The 19,551-nt window shown below is 42.3% G+C and overlaps 2 protein-coding genes across 2 annotated transcripts in view; one reads left to right on the forward strand and one right to left on the reverse strand.

Annotated features, from left to right (window-relative positions):
- npy1r (neuropeptide Y receptor Y1) overlaps window positions 1–17,089 on the reverse strand; it is a 40,054-nt gene extending 22,965 nt beyond the window's left edge. Inside the window, exons 1-2 of the mRNA XM_048543991.1 lie at window positions 16,597–17,089; window positions 16,142–16,262 (exon numbers count right to left, since the gene is read on the reverse strand). The gene's annotated coding sequence lies outside the window, so the exon portion shown is untranslated. The remainder of the gene's footprint in view (window positions 1–16,141; window positions 16,263–16,596) is intronic.
- The window catches only part of LOC125458575 (neuropeptide Y receptor type 5-like), a 29,619-nt gene continuing 26,230 nt past the window's right edge, over window positions 16,163–19,551 (forward strand). Inside the window, exons 1-2 of the mRNA XM_059645036.1 lie at window positions 16,163–17,207; window positions 18,161–18,349. The gene's annotated coding sequence lies outside the window, so the exon portion shown is untranslated. The remainder of the gene's footprint in view (window positions 17,208–18,160; window positions 18,350–19,551) is intronic.

Consider the following 19,551-nt stretch of genomic DNA (forward strand, 5'->3'; position numbering starts at 1 on the left):
GTGATGGCAGGCTCTATCCCCATCTATCGTTTATGCAATACCCTATCTTCTACATATAAACCGACATTTTCCTAGCTGCCATCAGTTCTAAGGAAAGGTCACTCGACCTGAACCATTAACTCAGATTTCTCTTCACAGGCACTGCTGGACCTGCTGAGCTTTTCCAGCAACTTCTGTTTATGTTTCTGATTTACAGCATCCACAGTTATTTTGGTTTTTATTAAAAATTCTGAAAGATATGTATGTGGATCACTGAAAATCGATGACAAAATCTTGAACTTCAAAGCTGGCTGCATACAATGGATCACCAATTCTTTGCACTGGTATCTTCAAAATAAAATGCAATTCCAAATGGAAACCATTTGTCTTCTTCCTGCTGAATGTGAGTGGGCCAGCAATAGCAAGAATACCAACATGTATAGAACTCAACATTGTGATCATTAACAAAATCACCAAAGTATCAATCAATGAAGAAGAGGCAAAGAATAAGTAAAAGCAAAATATAGTGATACTGGAAATCTAAAACCAACACAGAAAATGCTGGAGAAACTCAGCTGATATGGAAAGTCAAACAGATTTTTAGTTCATTGTGACTCCATTTCAGAGCTTGTACTCATATTGAGTTGATCAAAGACAGATAACAAATTTTGCCAACCAGATTTGATGCTGCAAGAAACTTTGAATGTAGTGCATGTAGTACAAATCAATAAAGATGCGATTCCACCAATTGACTCTTCCAGAATGAATAGTCTTCAAATGCAAGAGAAGATTAAGAGCAAGCTGGAGCGTAGTGTACGTAAATATTAGCTATTACTTTTGACCATTGTGTACATCTACATACTGGTGGATTTCTGTAACATGTGCGCCATAGAAAGATGGAACATCAGGGTATTTTTGGACCTCAGATGTCAAAACTTTTCTCCAAAGGTTAGCTCATACAAAATTCCAAAATTTTCCTGAATCTTGAAGTTCAGAGAATTGATTTCCTGAGGTTGACAGGAAGTTAAAATTAATTTATTTCCAACAATTTATTTCCCAAGTTGGATGCCAAACATGAACATTGGCCAGTTTACTTCTAAAAAATTCATTTACACGATGTGGATGTTGCTGGCTATGCAAGTATTTATTGCCCATCCCTAATTACCCAGAGGGCAGGTAATAATCAACACATTGCTGGAACCATACGTAGACCAGATAAGAACAGCAGATTTCCTTCCCTAAAGATCATCAGTAAATCAAGAAAGTCTTTGTAGCTTCTGGACATGTTAACATGATTGCCATTAGCTTGTCACCTGAACCAGAGGGGTACTGATATCCTGGGGGGGAAATTTGCTAAGGCTATTCGGGTGGGTTTAAACTAATTCAGCAGGGGGATGGGCACCAAAATTGTAGTTTGACTATAGAAAAGGTTGAGAGTAGGGTGGTCCGAAATAAAGTTTCAGGGAAGCAAGATGGCACCGGCAAGCAAGAAGTTGGTTTGAAGTGTGTCTACTTCAATGCCAGGAGCATCCGGAATAAGGTGGGTGAACTTGCAGCATGGGTTAGTAACTGGGACTTTAATGTTGTGGCCATTTTGGAGACATGGATAGAGCAGGGACAGGAATGGTTGTTGCAGGTTCCGGGATTTAGATGTTTCAGTTAGAACAGAGAAGATGGTAAAAGGGGCGGAGGTGTGGCATTGTTGGTCAAGGACAGTATTACAGTTGCAGAAAGGATGTTTGGGGACCCGTCAACTGAGGTAGTATGGGCTGAGGTTAGAAACAGGAAAGGAGAGGTCACCCTGTTGGGAGTTTTCTATAGGTCTCCGAATAGTTCCAGAGATGTGGAGGAAAGGATAGCAAAGATGATTCTCGATAGGAGTGAGAGAGACAGGGTAGTTGTCATGGTGGACTTCAACTTTCCAAATATTGACTGGGAACACTATAGTTTGAGTACCATAGATGGGTCAGTTTTTGTAAATGTGCAGGAGGGCTTCCTGACACAGTATGTAGATAGGCCAACAAGGGGCGAAGCCACATTAGATTTGGCACTGGGTAATGAGCCTGGCCAGGTGTTAGATTTGGAAGTAGGTGAGCACTTTGGTGATAGTGATCACAATTCTGTTATGTTTACTTTAGTGACGGAAAAGGATAGGTGTATACCACTGGGCAAGAGTTATAGCTGGGGCAAAAGGCAATTACGATGAGATTAGGCAAGATTTAGGGAGCATGGGATGGGGAAGGAAACTGCAGGGGATGGGCATATTAGAAATGTGGAGCTTATTCAAGGAAAAGCTCCTGTGTGTCCTAGATAAGTATGTACCTGTCAGGCAGGGAGGAAGCTGTAGAGTGTGGGAGCCGTGGTTTACGAAGGAGGTGGAATCTCTGGTCAAGAGGAAGAAGAAGGCTTGTGTTAGGATGAGATGTGAAGGCTCAGTTAGGGCACTTGAGGGCTATGAGGTAGCCAGGAAAGACCTAAAGAGAGAGCTCAGAAGAGCCAGGAGGAGACATGAGAAGTTGTTGGTGGATAGGATCAGGGTAAACCCTAAGGCTTTCTATAGGCATTTAAGGAATAAAAGAATGCCAAAAGTAAGATTAGGCCCAATCAAGGATAGTAGTGGTAAGTTGTGTGTGGAGTCAGATGAGATAGGGGAAGCGCTAAACGAATATTTTTCAACAGTATTCACTCTAGAAAACGACAATGTTGTCGAGGAGAATACTGAGATACAGGCTACTAGGCTAGGTGGGATTGAGGTTCACAAGGAAGAGGTATTAGAAATCCTTCAGAGGGTGAAGATAGATAAGTCCCCTGGGCCGGATGGGATTTATCCTTGGATCCTCTGGGAAGCCAGGAAGGAGATTGCCGAGCCTTTGGCATTGATCTTTAACTCGTCATTGTCTACAGGAATAGTGTCAGATCACTGGAGGATAGCAAATGTGGTTCCCCTGTTCAAGAAGGGGAGTAGAGACAACCCTGGTAATTATAGACCAGTGAGCCTTACCTCAGTTGTTGGCAAAGTGTTGGAAAAGGTTATAAGGGATGGGATTTATAATCATCTGGAAAAGAATAATTTAATAAGGAATAGTCAGCACGGTTTTGTGAAGTGTAGGTCGTGCCTCACAAATCTTATTGAGTTCTTTGAGAAGGTGACCAAACAGGTAGTTGAGAGTAAACCGGTTGATGTGGTGTATATGGATTTCAGCAAGGCGTTCGATAAGGTTCTCCACAATAGGCTATTGTACAAAATGTGGAGGAATGGAATTGTGGGAGATATAGCAGTTTGGATCGGAAATTGGCTTGCTGAAAGAAGACAGAGGGTGATAGTTGATGGGAAATGTTCATCCTGGAGTCCAGTTACTAGTGGTGTACCGCAAGGGTCGGTGTTGGGTCCACTGCTGTTTGTCATTTTTATAAATGACCTGGATGAGGCCGTAGAAGGATGGATTAGTAAATTTGCAGACGACACTAAGGTCGGTGGAGTTGTGGATAGTGACGAGGGATGCTGTAGTTTGCAGAGAGACATGGATAAGCTGCAGAGCTGGGCTGAGAGGTGGCAAATGAAGGTCACCGCATTATAAGACGGATGTGGAAGCTTTGGAAAGGGTGCAGAGGAGATTTACTAGGATGTTGCCTGGTATGGAGGGAAGGTCTTACGAGGAAAAGCTGAGGGACTTGAGGCTGTTTTCATTAGAGAGAAGAAGGTTGACAGGTGACTTAACTGAAACATATAAAATAATCAGAGGGTTATATAGAGTGGATAGGGAGAGCCTTTTTCCTAGGATGGTGACGGCGAGCACGAGGGGGCATAGCTTTAAATTGAGGGGTGAAAGATATTGGACAGATGTCAGAGGTAGTTTCTTTACTCAGAGAGGAGTAAGGGAATGAAACGCTTTGCCTGCAATGGTAGTAGATTCGCCAACTTTAGGTACATTTAAGTAGTCATTGGATAAGCATATGAACGTACATGGAATAGTGTAGGTTAGATGGGCTTGAGATCGGTATGACAGGTCGGCACAACATCGAGGGCCGAAGGGCCTGTACTGTGCTGTAATGTTCTATGTTCTATGCTTTATGTCTTTTGTAAATTCTAGATTCTTAGGGAATTCAAATTTTAACCCTTTGCCATGATGGAATTGAAGCCCACATCTCCAGGACATTAGCATTGGGTTCTGAGGAAGTGTCACACAACCCAAAATGTTAACTCAGATTTCTCTCCACAGATGCTGCCGGACTCGACTGAGCTTTTCCAGCAATTTCTGTCTTTGCACCTAGGATTCTGGATATGCAGTAAGAGTATCAGTACTTCATCAACTCCCCTGAGGGATTTGGCAAAGGAGTATCAGAAATTTGTTACTTTTAGAGCAACATTTGGAAAATATTTCTTCCAAAGCCAACCTACAGCTGGAATTACAATAAACATAGCTGGAGGTGTTCATAGATTAGATTAGATTCCCTACAGTGTGGAACAGGCCCTTCGGCCCAACAAGTCTACACCGCCCCTTGAAGCATCCCACCCAGACCCATCCCCCCATAACCCCCACACCCCTGAACACAATAGGCAATTTAGCATGGCAAATCCACCTAACCTGCACATCTTCGGACTGTCGGAGGAAACAGGAGCAGCCGCAGGAAACCCACGCAGACACAGGGAGAAGTTGCAAACTCCACATAGACAGTCGCCCGAGGCGGGAATTGAACCCCGGTCCCCTGGTACTGTGAGGCTGCAGTGCTAACCACTAAGCCACCGTGCTGCTCTTAATATTGCTGATTATATTGCAAAAAAATGGCCAAAATCAACACTTATTAAGGTCAGTAGATTCTCATAAAGGAACTGTCTTCAACAGCAGGATGTGCCAGTTTTTTAAAAATAGCATATTAATTCAGGTTAGTTATTTATTTTGGCTATGAGATCAGTCCCAAACCAAGCAAAGTCAAATATGTTTTACACAAGTTTACTATCCAATACAAAGAACATCTAATGAGATCTCTCTGATGTTTTTGATTTTCTATCACCTAACATGCCTGACAACTTTTCTGACAAAACATTGTTATTGACAATGATATTAAGGAAAGACATCCCTCATGTATGGCACTCATCCAAACTCTCAAACATGAAGTTTTAGTTGAAAAGTGTACCCTGCTGTATTATGAAACAAGGAAGACGACAAACCTGGAAGTCAAAACATCTCAAACAGGGTTAAGAGTGTGCATTATACAAGATGGTAAACCACTTGCATTTGGATCCGAAGGTCTATTACAGGTGCAATCCAATTATTTCAACATACAGCATGAAATGTCTTCTCTGGTATTCAATATCAAATGCATACATACGGAAATCACAAACAATTGGAAATTATTTGGTACAAACCATTGGTATGTGTACCAAATAGACGACAACAGCTTCTCTTAAAAATTCAGGGATATAATGCCTGCTACAAGCCCATGACCAAATTAGTTACCTCAGACACTGAGCAAATGACCAATTCTGAATATGAATGCAGAAACACTAGACTTGTGAGTAGGCAGTATTGACACCAAGGCGGAAGCTGCGCTTAAGGTTAATTTGATGCAGTTTGGCGTGTTCAACTGGAAGAAACAGCTGATGACTGAAGGATGGCCACTTTGGAAGGCCATCACAACACATGAGGTAACAGACACTCTCGGATATTTTTAGCCATGCAGAGATGAGCTTGCGTAAGAGATGTAACTTTTAAACCAAAATAAGTACTTGTATCCAACATTCTTTTGCAGGGCATAAAAACAGACATTTTTTTATATTTTTGTTAAATGTTAACATCGGGGGCTTCATGGGGACTTTATTAGCCCTGTCAATCTTACTCACCTATTTGTTGAATCTCATATCAGTAATTATGCATTTAATCTCTGCAATGCCACTCTTACAAAATCTTGTGTTCAACAAGTGCTCTTGCACTCTAGAAACTAAAGAAAATGCTTACGGCTGTTGGACGCCCGTCAGCTCAGCTAAAGTACATTATTTCAGTGTTCCTCAGGATTTAGGCCCAACCATCTTCAGCTGCTTCATCAATAATCTTTCCTCCATCATAAGGACAGAAATGGGGGGGCTTGTTGGTGATTGCATAATGTTTGGCGCCACTCATTACTCAGATACTAAAATATTCCATGTTCAAATACAGGAAAAATTGGTTATATAGAGATTAGGGTTGACAAGTTGCAAGTGCCAGGCAATGACAATTGCCAACAAGAAAGAATATAACAATTACTGCTTGACATTCAATAGATTTACTATCACTGAATTCCCCACCAGCAACATCCTGGAGGTGACCATTGACCAGAAACTTAACTGGATTAGCCATTTAAGTGCAATGGTTATAAAAACAAGTCAGAGGTTAATAATCATGAAATGAGTAACTCACCTCCTGTCTTCTCAAATCCTGTTCAGCACCTGTAAGGTGCAAGTCAGGAGCACGATGGAATACTCCCCATTTGCCTGGATGAGCACAACACCAACAACACTCAACAAGCTTTGCATCATCCAGGACAAAGTAGTCTGCTTGATTGGCACTAGATCCACAGTGACTCCTCCATCACTGGTGCTCAGTAGCTGCAGCATGCAAAAAATGCACTGCAGAAATTAATCAAGGCTCCTTAGATAGCACCTTCCACACCCATGAGAAGGACAAGGGAAATGAATACATAGGAACATGCAAATTCCCCACCAAGGCACTCACCATTTTGACTTGTAAATAGAACTTCAATTCCTTCAGTGTTATTGGGTCTAAATCCTGGAATTCTATGTCTGCTGGTATTCGGGTCCTTCTAGAGCTCGTGGACTGCAGCAGTTCAAGAAGGCAACTCACCAATACCTTCTCAAGGACAACTATAGACTGGCAATAAGTTCTGGACTAACTAGTGACATCTATTTCCTGTGAATGAATTTAAAAATATACAGATGGGAACAATCATTGCTGCCAGGACCTAGTAGTGTTCATGGCACAGGTGCCATATTTACACCTCAGTTATGCACCATTTCAAATACTGCAGGCCAAAAACTGTCTTCAATACTTTGGTGCGCAAGTCAAAGTGACATGGCGGACAAAACAATCTAACAACCTGCTTTGCCAACAGGGACCAGAAGGTAATGGTAGACATGGTATCTAGAGGAGAGGCATCCTTTCTTTCGAGGACTAGAAGTGGATGCCACACCATCAGATCCTGGCAGTCTAGTTCAGATCAACTACATCACCGCCTGGGTCAATAGGGTCTCTAAAGTCCAGAGAAATGGGCAATGGTTGCAAAAAAAGTCAATGATCTTTTCTGCTGCATTGGGGTATGTACGACACCCTCTGTAATCTTACACCATAGCTCTGCTACTGCACTCATATCTCACCAAGGCTGGTGCTTTTATCCCTCAATGATGCTTATCCAGTCCATTTCCCAAAATGGTAGCCCTGCCTGTCTTCTATGCTCCCTATCACTTACTTAGGGCACTCCACCACCTTTCCTACACCATTATCAACAGATCCTCCAGACACTTGCATCTCACTTGAATCCTCCTTCTGTCTCATTGCTGGAGACAATGGTCCACAATAGGGCTAAAGGGCCAAGAAGGTGGCGGGATGGCTGAATTTACCAGGGTACAGGTGCTTTTTGCCAGACACAGATATTGTAAAGAGGGGAGGAGGAGTTATATTTTTGATTAAGGGGAATATCACAGCAATAGTTAGAGGTGAAATAACTGAGAGATCATTCAGTGTGGCTTAATGGGTGGAGTGAAGAAATAAGAAGGGAATATTATTGGGGTTGTGTATAAGCCCCCAAATCGTCCACAGGAATTAGAGGAACAAGTATGCAGGACGACTGGGGAGACTTGCAGGAGAAATAAGGTTATCATAATAGGCGATTTTAATTTTTCGAACACAGGCTGAAACCTCGATAGTGTTGAGAAATAGATGGGGTGGAATTTGTTAAATATGTTCAGGAACATTTCCTCAAGCAGTATGCAGAGGGCTGTACTCATGAAGGGGAAAAACACGATTTAGTCTTGGGAAATAGGGCAAGACAGGTGACTGAGATGACATGGGGGAGCACTTTGGGACCAGTGACCATAGTTCTATTAATTTTAAAATAGTTATGGAAAAGGACAAACCTGGTCCACAGGTTCAAGTTCTGAACTGGGGCAAAACAAGCTTTGTTGGAATTAGACAGGCATTTGCAGGCGTTGATTGGAGTAGTTGGTTAGCAGGCAAAGGGACCTCTGGCAAGCAGGAAGTCTCTAAAAGTGTAATAGCTCGGGCTCAAGATCTAAATGTTCCTGAGATGGTAAAGGGCAAAGTTGGCAGGAGTAGGGAACCTTGATTGGCACAAGATATTGAGGCTTTGACCAGAAACATAGGAGGCATGGCACAAGAACAGGCAGCTGGGATCGAGGTAAATAGGGGATACAGAAGTTTACTGAAGAAGGAAATAAGACAGTTCTAAAGGGGGCACAAGATAGCTTTGGCTGAGAAGCTTAGGGTGAATCCAAAATAATTCTTTAAGTATATTAAGGGAAAAAGTATAACTAGAGAAAGAATAAGACCCCTCAAGGACCAAAGTGGATATGATTGTGTGGAACCGCTGGAGATGGGTGAGGTCTTCAATGAACATTTCTCTTCTGTGTCTACCGTGGGGAAAGACATGAAGACTTGGGAACTTAGGGAAATCAATGGCAATATCTTGGAGACAATCCATATCACAGTAGAGGAGGTATTGGAAGTATTAGAATATATGAGGGTGGATACTGCTGGTCCTGATCAGATTTGTCCAAAAACCTTGCAAGATGCTACAGAAGAAGTTGCGGGGTCCCTGGCTGATATATTTGCATCATTGTTAGCCATGGGTGAGTTTCAGGAACATGTCCTGTGGGTGGCACAGTGGCTTGGTGGTTAACACTGCTGCCTCACAGCACCAAGTATCTGGGTTCAATTCTATCCTCAGGTGACTGTGTGTGGAGTTTGCACATTCTTCTATGTCTGCGTGGGTTTCCTTCGGGTACTCCAATTTCCTCCCACAGTCCAAAGATGTGCAGGTTAGGTGGATTGACCATGCTAAATTGCCCATAGTGTTCAGGGACGTATAACTTAGGTGAGTTATAGGAGGATGGGTCTGGGTGGGATGCTCCAAGGTGAGGAGTGGGCTTGTTGGGTTGAAGGGCCTGCTTCCACACTGTAGAGATTCTATGAATGTTGTACCCTTATTCAAGAAGGGCTGCAAAGAAAAACCTGGGAATTATTGACAGTAGACTTAACATCTGTGGCAGGTAAATTATGTAAGAAGATCCTGAGGGATAAAATATACATGCATTTAGAAAGATAGGGTTTGATTAGGAATGGTCAGAATGGCTTCGTGCTTGGGAGATCATGCTTCACAATTTGTTAGAGTTCGTTGATGAAGTGACCAGGAAGGTTGGTGAGGGTGGGGTGGTCTATATGGATGTAGTACGGCCTTTGATAAGTTATCACATGGTAGGCTGTTCTGGAAAGTTAGATCACATGGAATCTAGAAAGAGTTGGCAAATGGATTCATGATTGGGTTGATGGTAGAAAGTAGAGAGTAATAGTAAAAGAGAGATAATAAGGTGTAGAGCTGGATGAACATAGCAGGCCGAGCAGGAAAGCTGATGTTTTGGGCCTAGACCCCTCTTTAGAAATGGGGGAGGGTAAAGGGTTCTGAAATAAATAGGGAGAGAGGGGGAGGTGGATAGAAGATGGCTGAAGGAGAGGATAGGTGGAGAGAAGACACACAGGTCAAAGAGGTGGGGAGTTAGGGAGGGGAGAGGTCAGTCCAAGGAGGACGACAGGTCAAGGGGGCGGGATGAGGTAGGAGATGGGGTGGGGCTTGAGGTTGGAGGAGGGGATAGGTGGAAGGAAGGACAGGTTAGGGAGGCAGGGACAAACTGGGCTGGTTTTGGGATGCAGTTGGGGGAGGGGAGATTTTGAAGCTTGTGAAGTCCATATTGATACCATTGGGGCAAGGCTCTCAAGTGAAATATGAGGTGCTGTTCCTGCAACCTTCGGGTGGCATCATTGTGGCACTGCAGGAGGATGGGCATGTTGTCTGGAGGATGGACATGTTGAAAAATGGGAGGGGGTATTGAAATGGTTCGCGACTGGGAGGTGCAGTTGTTTAGTGCAAACCAAGCGTAGGTGTTCTGCAAAGCGGTCCCTAAGCCTCTGCTTGGTTTCCCAGATGTAGATGAGGCCATAACGGGAACAGAGGATACACTACACCACATTAGCAGATATGCAGGTGAACATCTGCTTGATGTGGAAATTCATCTTGGGGCCTGGGATGTGGATGAGGGAGGAGGTGTGGGGGCAAGTGTAGCACTTCCTACGGTTGCAGGTGCAGGTGCCGGGTGTGGTGGGGTTGGACGGGAGTGTGTAGTGGACAAGGGATCCCGGAGAGGGTGGTCTTTCTGGAAGGCAGCAAGGGTGGGGATGGAAAAATGTCTTTGGTGGTGGGGTTGGATTGTAGATGGCTGAAGTGTCGGAGGATGATGCAATGGATCCAGAAGTTGGTGGGGTGGCGCGTGAGGACGAAAGGAATTCTGTTTTGGTTGTTATTGCAGGGAGGGGATGTGAGGGATGAGTTGTGGGAATTGCGGGAGATATGGTTGAGGGTGTTCTCAACCACTGAGGGGGGGAAGTTGTGGTCCTTGAAAAACAGGGACATCTGAGATGTTTGGGAGTAGAATGCCTCATCCTGGGAGCTTATGCCTCAGGTGCAAAGGAATTGGGAACAGGGGATGGCATTTTTGCAGGAAGGTGGCTGGGAGGAGGTGTATTTTGGGTAGCTCTGGGAGTTGGTGGGCTTGAAACGGATATCGTTTTCCAGGTGGTTGTCAGAGATGGAAACAGAGAGGTCCAGGAAGGAGAGAAAGGTATCAAAGATGGTCCAGGTGAATTTAAGATTGGGGTGAAGTGGATGAATTGTTGGAGCTCCTCGTGGGAGCACAAGGAAGCGCCAATACAGTCATCAATGTAACAGAGGAAGAGGTGGAGTTTACGGCCAATGTAGCTAAGAAAGACGGATTGCTCTACGTAACCTACAAAGAGGCAGGCATAGCTTGGGTCCATGCAGGTACCCATGGTCACCCACTTTGTCTGTAGGAAGTGCAAAGAATTGAAAGAGAAGTTGTTGAGGGTGAGGACAAGCTCGGCTAATCAGATGAAAGTGTCAGTGGAGGGGCTCTGATCAGGCCTGGGAGACAGGAAGAAGCAGGGTTCCTTTAGGCCAACTGCATGGGGAATGCAGGTGTGCAGGGACTGGACGTCCATGGTAAAGATGAGGTTAGGGGACCGGGAAATTGGAAATTTTGGAGGACTGGAGGGCGTGGGTGGTGTCACGGATGTAGATAGGCCATTCCTGGACCAAGGGGGAGAAAGAAAATGGAGTCGAGATAGGTGGAGATAAGTTGGGTGGGGCAGTGTCAGGTGAAGACTGGTTGACCAGGACAGTCAGGTTTGTGGATTTTGGGAAGGAGATAGAAGTGGGCGGTGCAGGGTTGTGGGACAATGAGGTTGGAGGCTGTGGGTGGGAGGTCATCTGAGGTGATGAGGTGATGGGCCATGTGCAGGGAAATAGGGTTAGTGTAAACGGGCATTTTGGTCCACATAGACCCTTTTGGGCTGAAGAGTCTGTCTCCACGCTATAGAACACTATGACTCTAAGACATTCTTTATACATTACCCCATTTGAACAACGGTCCAAAAGGTAGGAATTACCAGCCCTAACTGGAGTACTGAGTACAGTTCTGGTCACCACTATAGAAAGGATGCATTGCACTAGAGGGATGCAATGGATATGCACTAGGATTTTGCCTGGGATGGTGATCTCCAGCAACAAAGAGATGCTTAGTAAGTTTTAGGTTGTTTTCTTCAGTGCAGAGAAGGTTGAGGCCTACTTGATTGAGATGCATACAATTATGAGGGCCACAGACAGAGTAAATAGAAAGTGTCTGCTCCCCAAGTCAAAGAGTCAAATAACAAGGGGTATAATTTTAAAGTAATTGGCAGGAGATTCAGAAGGGATTTAAAAAAAACTTTTTCACCCAGAGGATGGTAAGATCTGGAATACCCTGCCTGGGAGGGTAGATGTGGTGGGTAACGGCCTAACTTTGAAAAAGTACTTGGCTGAGCACTTGAAGTGTCATAATATTTGAGGTAATGGGCCTAGTGAAGGAAAGTGGGATTCTTGTCGATGGCATATTTTTCGCAGTACAGACTTGATGTGCCAAAGGGTACTGTGCCGTATGATTCCATATTCCTACAATACCTGCTACTATCATTTGAGTAATACATGTGGCACTTTCCTCATACTTTCAACTCAATTTCTTGTCTGCACCTGTGTTTTGTCTTGCCTGGTATTTTTAAACCTTAAAATAGCCCAAACATTCTGGAATATATAGAAAAACTGGAACTGAGAAGAAATCCTCCCCAATCACTGACAAAACAAGATCTGCAACCAAGCACAAGCCTAAAGTCTCTCACATCTGCTTTTTTATGTGCTTATTTTCTGATTCCACTGTAAATAATGCAAGGTGGGCTTTTAAGAGAGAATTTTAACTGCATCAGAAGCCAAAGTTTACAATTGTTGCATCCTTTTCTTTAAAAAATAAAATTAAGAATTCATCTAAGCATGCTTGTTGCTGAAATCATTGAGATTTCTTTCAATAAAATGTATACAATTTAGGTAGTAGCAAATGGCCTAATGGTATTATTGTTAGGCTATTAATCCAGGGACCCAGGTTGTGTTCTGGACACCTGGGTTCAACCCCAACATGGCAAATGTTTGTACTTAAATAAATAGTAGTCTGGAAATAAGAGTTTAATGGTCCATGAAACAATTACCAGTTGTCTGGAAAAAAAACCCATATGGTTCACTAATATCCCTTTAGGGAAGAAAATCTGCCATTCTTACCTCATCTGGCCTATATCTGACTCAGGACCCTTAACTGCCCTCCAGGCAATTAGGGGTGGGCAATAAGTTCTGGTCCAGCCAGAGATGCCCATATCCCATGAATGAATAAAAAAAAATTGTAACTCTCCTTTGAAGATTAAATCTGATTTTAGATTTTAAAAAGAACCTGGTCAAATTAACTCTCACATTTTCAAGGCTTATGAAAACTGGAAATATTCTTCATCAGAAAATCTTATATTTAGTTGAATGTAGTCAGCAAAACATTTTTGATTGGATTTCTGTTTTATTTTAATGAACAGAAAATTCAGTGGGGCTGATCTCCTCATCTAAATCCTCGAAAAGTCTTCCAAGTATTTAAATCTCTGTGCTTCAGCTTGTCTTTTAATATGAATCACTTGAATGTTTAATACTTACAAATATTTTTACAAGATGTAATGCTAACTTGTTAACAATTATCATTGTTAACTCGTCCACAAATATTAACTTACTTCAGCTATCAAAGCACATTTGAAACATGAGGATATTTACGTTGATAAATGGTGATATGTCAGACTGAATTCCAATTCTGGAATTCATTCTCAAAGTCAAACAGAAGTAGAGCACTTTTTTTAGAATTCATTCACAGCATGGTCTGCAATAGCTTACCTAACATTTTTGACCATCTTTGCAAGTGGTAATGAACTGTGTTCTTGAACTACTGCAGATGAATAGGAGGTGGATGCGCATATGGTTCTATCAGGAAGGGAATTCCAAGATTTTGGCCCAACCAAAGTGAAGAAATGATGATATAGTTTTATCAGACAGTGTGTGGTTTGAAGGGAAACTTGAAGATTGTGGTATTCCCTTGTATTTGCTGCCCTTATCCTTCTAGTTGGTAGAGGTTATGAGTTTTGGAAGGAGCTGTTGAAGGAAACTTTTTGAGTTACTGCAGAATATAGGTAAATGGTACATCGATGTCACAGTGTGTGGTGAGGAAGGGAGTGAATGTTGAAGGTGGTATATCAGGTTGAAGTTAAGCAGGTTGCTTTGCCTTGGATGGTATTGGGCTACTTAAGAGTAAATTACACAGCTCTTCAGAATACAGTTGTTACCATATCTAATCATCAAATAATGAAGACTTTGTGTATGAAAGATAGATAACTGTCCACAGTGTGATGGTGATTCAAGATGCCAACTCTTTTTTTAAAAAAAGTGCAAAAGTACTACTGTAACGAAGCATTGGAGCGGGCAAGAGGGAGTCAAGATGTGATTCTGAAATCGAGAAGCAGGTGAAGATCGCAAAAAGAAGCATGTAACAGCTTGTGAATGGTAACGAAGGAATAAAATTAAAGTCGAGGAAGGGAGAGAGCAGAGGAAGCATATTGTTGAGCAGCACAATGAGAACAGAAAATCAACAGCACTTTCCAAGGAGTAGCTCATGATCACGATCAAGATTAAATATTAAAATAAGTTTGCAAGAGAATTGTCTCTAATTTGAACTTTTCGGGCACTTTTGATTTCACGTCATTTTTATATTTATTGCGAATTGGGACCCGATATAAATTAGAAATTTACAATCCCCAACATTGTGGAGATGTTGAATATTTAAGCAGCTTTTCTAAAAATAGAGAAACGTAGAGAAACGAAGGTGCCAAGCGTATTATTTTAAAGGCTGGCCATTTTTTTGCTGCTACATTAAATTCCTGGTTTGCTGTTTTATTGCTTTGGTTTGATTTAGTTTTGTTTCGATTTTTACTAATTAAATCTCCAGGTCCGCTGATGGTCACTTTAGTTTGAAGCAGACAGAACGCCAGCTCATGAATCATATACATAGAAATGAAACGCTGTTATTAGCATTTTCGTTGGCTGACCGCGGAAATGTGTCGCTGCAGTATCATTCCCTAATAATATCAGGATGACTGAGAGAGCTCCAGTCATATTAAGTTATCTCTCTCCATTATCATCCCACCTCCCTCACTCTTCTCCGATAGCAGATACCGTTTGATCTTATCCCCGTTGATCTCTATCTCTCCAACACACAGGTATACACACAGAGTTTACCTGTTTGACTTCCATTTCGTTCTCTCTGGCTCATTCGCCTTTCGGCTCGCCCTAGCTCTCCCTGTCGTCTTTCTCCTTAAAAATAGCTCATGTCTTGTCGCTTAGTCTCTTCTATCCCTTATGCTTCGTTCAAGCTTTCTCACTATCGCTGGCGCATTTCCTTCCCTTATTTGGGGCTCCAGCTCGGAGCTCTTCTCTCTGCCAAAGCCATCACTTATATCTTTCACACATTGTTATTTTTCTTCCTCTTTGAATACCTGATAAAACACTCGAGTAATAGAGAGAGTGCTAACGGGGACAGCATTACTGTGTGAACCACCAGACACCAAAACCGAATACCCAGAGTTGAGTCTAATCCATTTGCGAGCACTGCTGAAGTCCGGCGATAAGCGCCGGAGGCTACACTCCAGAGAACATCGACATTCCTTTCCATTAGAAGGTCCCTGCAATGGCGCAAAAAATCATGAAACCAAACAGAAAGCGTTTAAGGTTGTGTCGACACAACAATTCAAAACATTTTGCAAACATTCTACCTTTTGAATGATCCCGTCCTGGGAAACTCATTGCTATCATTCCATTCAAATAAACAATGCGTCTAAAACGAAATTCAAGCAAACTTGATAACGGTTTAGAGGGACAAACATACATTCAACGATTTACTTTAAAGAAATATTCCTCCTGAAACGTAGGAAGTAACATTTCAACTGTCCACTCTAAAAATTGGTCCGTGTCTTACAGAATTGGAAACGTTACACATTTTTTTTCTCGATAGAAGCGTAAGGTCCAGTCAGATAAGGAAGTTGCCTTTAACCAAGTGACCGCTTTCACGCTCCTTCGGCTGACAGCACATTAAGGAGAAAGTCTGAAATCCCATTCCTGAACGGAAAACGGCAACCGCAAGAAAAAAAATCTCACTTGGAAATGAACATTTTGGGCATAGTGGAGCTCTATTTTGGGATTACCAGACCCCAATATGAGTTAGTATGTCTCAATCGCCAGTTTTACTTTTTTGTTACTCATATCGAGTTATTTCCTCTCCTATAAAGCCAGTCATAGCTATTGAAAAGCTTTCTGCTATTGCGCGGGGAATCAAACTCTCTACAATCCAATTTATGTTATCTTAATAGCCGAGCAATAGCCAACTAGAAAGCCGAGTTGAAGAAAAACGAATAAAACCCACCTACAACACGGAGAGACAGAAGTGAACGTGGTCTTTGCCGTTGCACACTGCTCTTTCATAATTCATCGCGAGTTGCTCTCCTTATTTCTTATTGTGGAGGCGGGACCTTGGCGATCAGCTTCTGTCAAATCATAAAGGAGAGGTCAGTATTCGGGATGGGAGTGAGTAAGATGGGTGGTTGAGGGACTGCAGTCAGAGGGGTGGTCGACATTGCAAACGCAAAGGAATAGTGTCAAACTGGGAAAATACATACAAGTGCTGATTACGAAAGAGCCCCCCACTCCCTCGCACCGCCCCCAAAGGCGAGAGCCCCCTTTGATTTCGCAGCATTTACTGCCGGCAGTCGAGAGGCCAGTGTCTCCTGCCTCCTGGTATGTTAGTGCCGCCTGCAGGAAACGCTCTGATATCACTGGCAGCTTCACTCGCAATGGATTCGAATGAATGAGAATCATTACTCTTGTCAAAAGCGAAGCTTCAAAATGCTATCACGCGACGGCACATCAAAAGCTGAGTATAAGGATTTGTGACATCTTCTTATGGTGAGGTGTCCCTAGATATCCCCGTCTCGTTAAACGAAATCAAGTGGCCAGAATGCTCTGTGAAAGTCTGGACAGCAAGGAAACTACAGCTCCGAAATCAGCAACCAATAACAGGGAAATCTCTTGAATGCGCTGTATCTCCAGCCTCTTGTTCTTTATTCGAGGGTCGGCGCGACAACCAGGGGAGATTGGGCTACTGCACAGCTTCTGTAGAGTACAGACATTACAAAACAGGACGTGGTTGGGACTCCAAATGGAGGGCGAGTGCAAAGAAATAAGAGCTGGAGTGAATTAAACGAAAGGGGACAATGAAAAACAATAAATGACAACAGTATTTCCTGTGGCAAATAGCTCAAGCCGAGAACAAGATCATCCTCCCGAGACCAGCGACCAAGCCAAATTCCCAAGCTCACAGTTTGAAGCTGGGAAACTCCAGGAAAAAGGTAAGATTTATCACGGTGCCTCGCATATGCAAGGAAATGGCGATAAAGACAATCAGCAGTTGACTACCCAGCTTCGTATCGCAGGTAATCCTACTCTTACTTTGGGTTTTTGCAAACAACGTATGAAGTGATCTTTAAAACTTGACATATTTGTGTAAAGAAGCACGTCATCAGCGCCGCATGGTTAATTTCCCAGTTTGTTCGTTCATTTGGGACAGTCCTACTTGCGCTGTTTCACTGACTTAGTGTCGCTATTATCCGCTAAAATGTACGGTTTCCCCATCTATCTCACTTCATGTAAAGACGGCCAAAATAATTAGGAAATTGCACAGCGTATTCGAATTCACATCTTTTATTTTCTGTTGATGTTGAAGCATGTGTTTAGATTATTACCGGAGCGTCGCAGATTTACAATAAATAATTGATGCACAAACTGTATGATTTTCGCGGTTGTTTATCAGAAAAGCACGATAGCAAATTGCCTGCGATCATTCATCTGCATTACCGTGGAGCGCCGGATAATGATGAGTTCGAGGGGAAATAAAATAAAGCACTACTGTTTGCCTGCAAAACTGAATGTTCACAGGAAAATATAAACAAATGCTTTGCTTCCATATTTGTCCATGTTCTGTGTCTTAACAAAAAGCATTTTTTCATAAAAACACACGTAATTGTCCAACAAGACGATTTGGTTAAAATTATAAGTTGATGTTCGCATTCTGCGAACAGAAACGGTGCGCGGTAAATGTGTCCGTGGTTAGCATAGCGACAAAATATTACACAATACAGATAAGTATGAAAGGAAATTAATAAATCAAAAGATAAAATCAATACCTTTCTTTAACATTATCTATTTTACAACCTCGGATGGCCAAATAATTTGTTTAAATATTGCAAAGCTATATATTTGTTTTGAATGACCAAGTTACAAAATAATTGTTTCTCTGACCTCGCTGAACAACCAAAATCGTTTTGAAAATGCACAGATTGCTCGCTTCAAAGAGGCAAATAAATGCATTCCCTTGTAAATATGACAGTATTCGCTTTAGGAAGTGTCTGGATCCCATGATTCCTCTCATTTAAGTCCCCAACGTCAGCCCAGCCGTCACGAAGAATATATCCTGTTTAAATGAATCGGTTCTATCCAGTACGCGAAGAAGGAACAGAAAATTGATAGGAATTGCCTGGAGCTTTTGTCATTCAGATCCTGATGGGCATCTCCAGAGGTAGGTTGTCATTGATCGCCTGTGCAGCCTTTCAGGCAGGGAATACCAGGAGGGGAGAATTAAAAACAAAAGGAAACATTGAAACAAAAATGAGCAAAATGATTCCTAAAATAACTTGGTTCTTTATCTTGTTTTTGAAAAATGCGCCACTGTTCTTTTTGCAATAACCAATGAAGTAGACAGACTAAATTCAAAATATACCAAAGGCTTACTTTGTTATTATTGACTGGCTAATGGATGAAGGAGAGAATGATGTCACTTTAAATTCTGAAGAAGAGTCTGCAAAAGCTGAAGAATCATACCAGACTCAAAACTTTAACTCCCTATCTCTCTCCATAGATGCTACCAGAGTTTCTTCAGCATTCCCCTTGTTCGTTCCATTCTTAATTCTGTTTGTCAAACAAAGCAATTTTGATCTAGATCTTCATTCAGCATTCAGTGCATATATTTGATACACATTTGCGTTTCTTTATCTTAGCCATTAAATATTATTGTGACAAAAATGCTGCAGAGAAGCTGGAAGCAAGGTTTGCAAGAAGAAAAGCCTTGACAAAATGACTAATCCTTTTTTGCAGAAGGGTCTAGGTCCAAAACATTAGCCTTCCTGCTCCTCTGAAGCTGCTTGGTTTGCTGTGTTCATCCAGCACTACACCTTGTTATCTCAGATTCTCCAGCATCTGCAGTTCCTAGTATGTCTACCCTTGACAAAATGTGTTTTGTTTCCCCATTATTCAAAAGGATATGCATTTATATCTTATACTTAATTTAGTTAGGAAGTGTTATCAGAAAATATTTGATACAAGGTGAAATATCTTTGGTGGAGCAATTAGAATCAAGGATGCTTGCAAGGTCAGAAATGGAAATGTACATAGGGTTGTATTTGAGAGGGTTGGAATGTTTAAGAAGAAGGGGAGGTATAGGGCCTTGGAAGGCTTCACAACCTAGGATGAAAATTTAGAAATGGAGGCATTGTTTACTTGGGAACCAATGTAGTTCAGCAAACATCAGGATGATGGGTGAATGGGATTTGGCTAGAGTGACAACAAGGCAAGGCTGGTAGGTGTAGGGAATATTGGATGACTAGAGAAATTGAGGTTTGGGTCAAGAAAAAGAAGGAGGCATACATCAGGCATAAATAGCGGGGATTGAGTGATTTCTTAAATAGTATAAAGGAGGTTGAAGTATACTTAAGAGGGAAGTCA

The sequence above is a fragment of the Stegostoma tigrinum genome, chromosome 1 (genome assembly GCF_030684315.1).
Source record: "Stegostoma tigrinum isolate sSteTig4 chromosome 1, sSteTig4.hap1, whole genome shotgun sequence".
Lineage (NCBI taxonomy): Eukaryota > Metazoa > Chordata > Chondrichthyes > Orectolobiformes > Stegostomatidae > Stegostoma > Stegostoma tigrinum.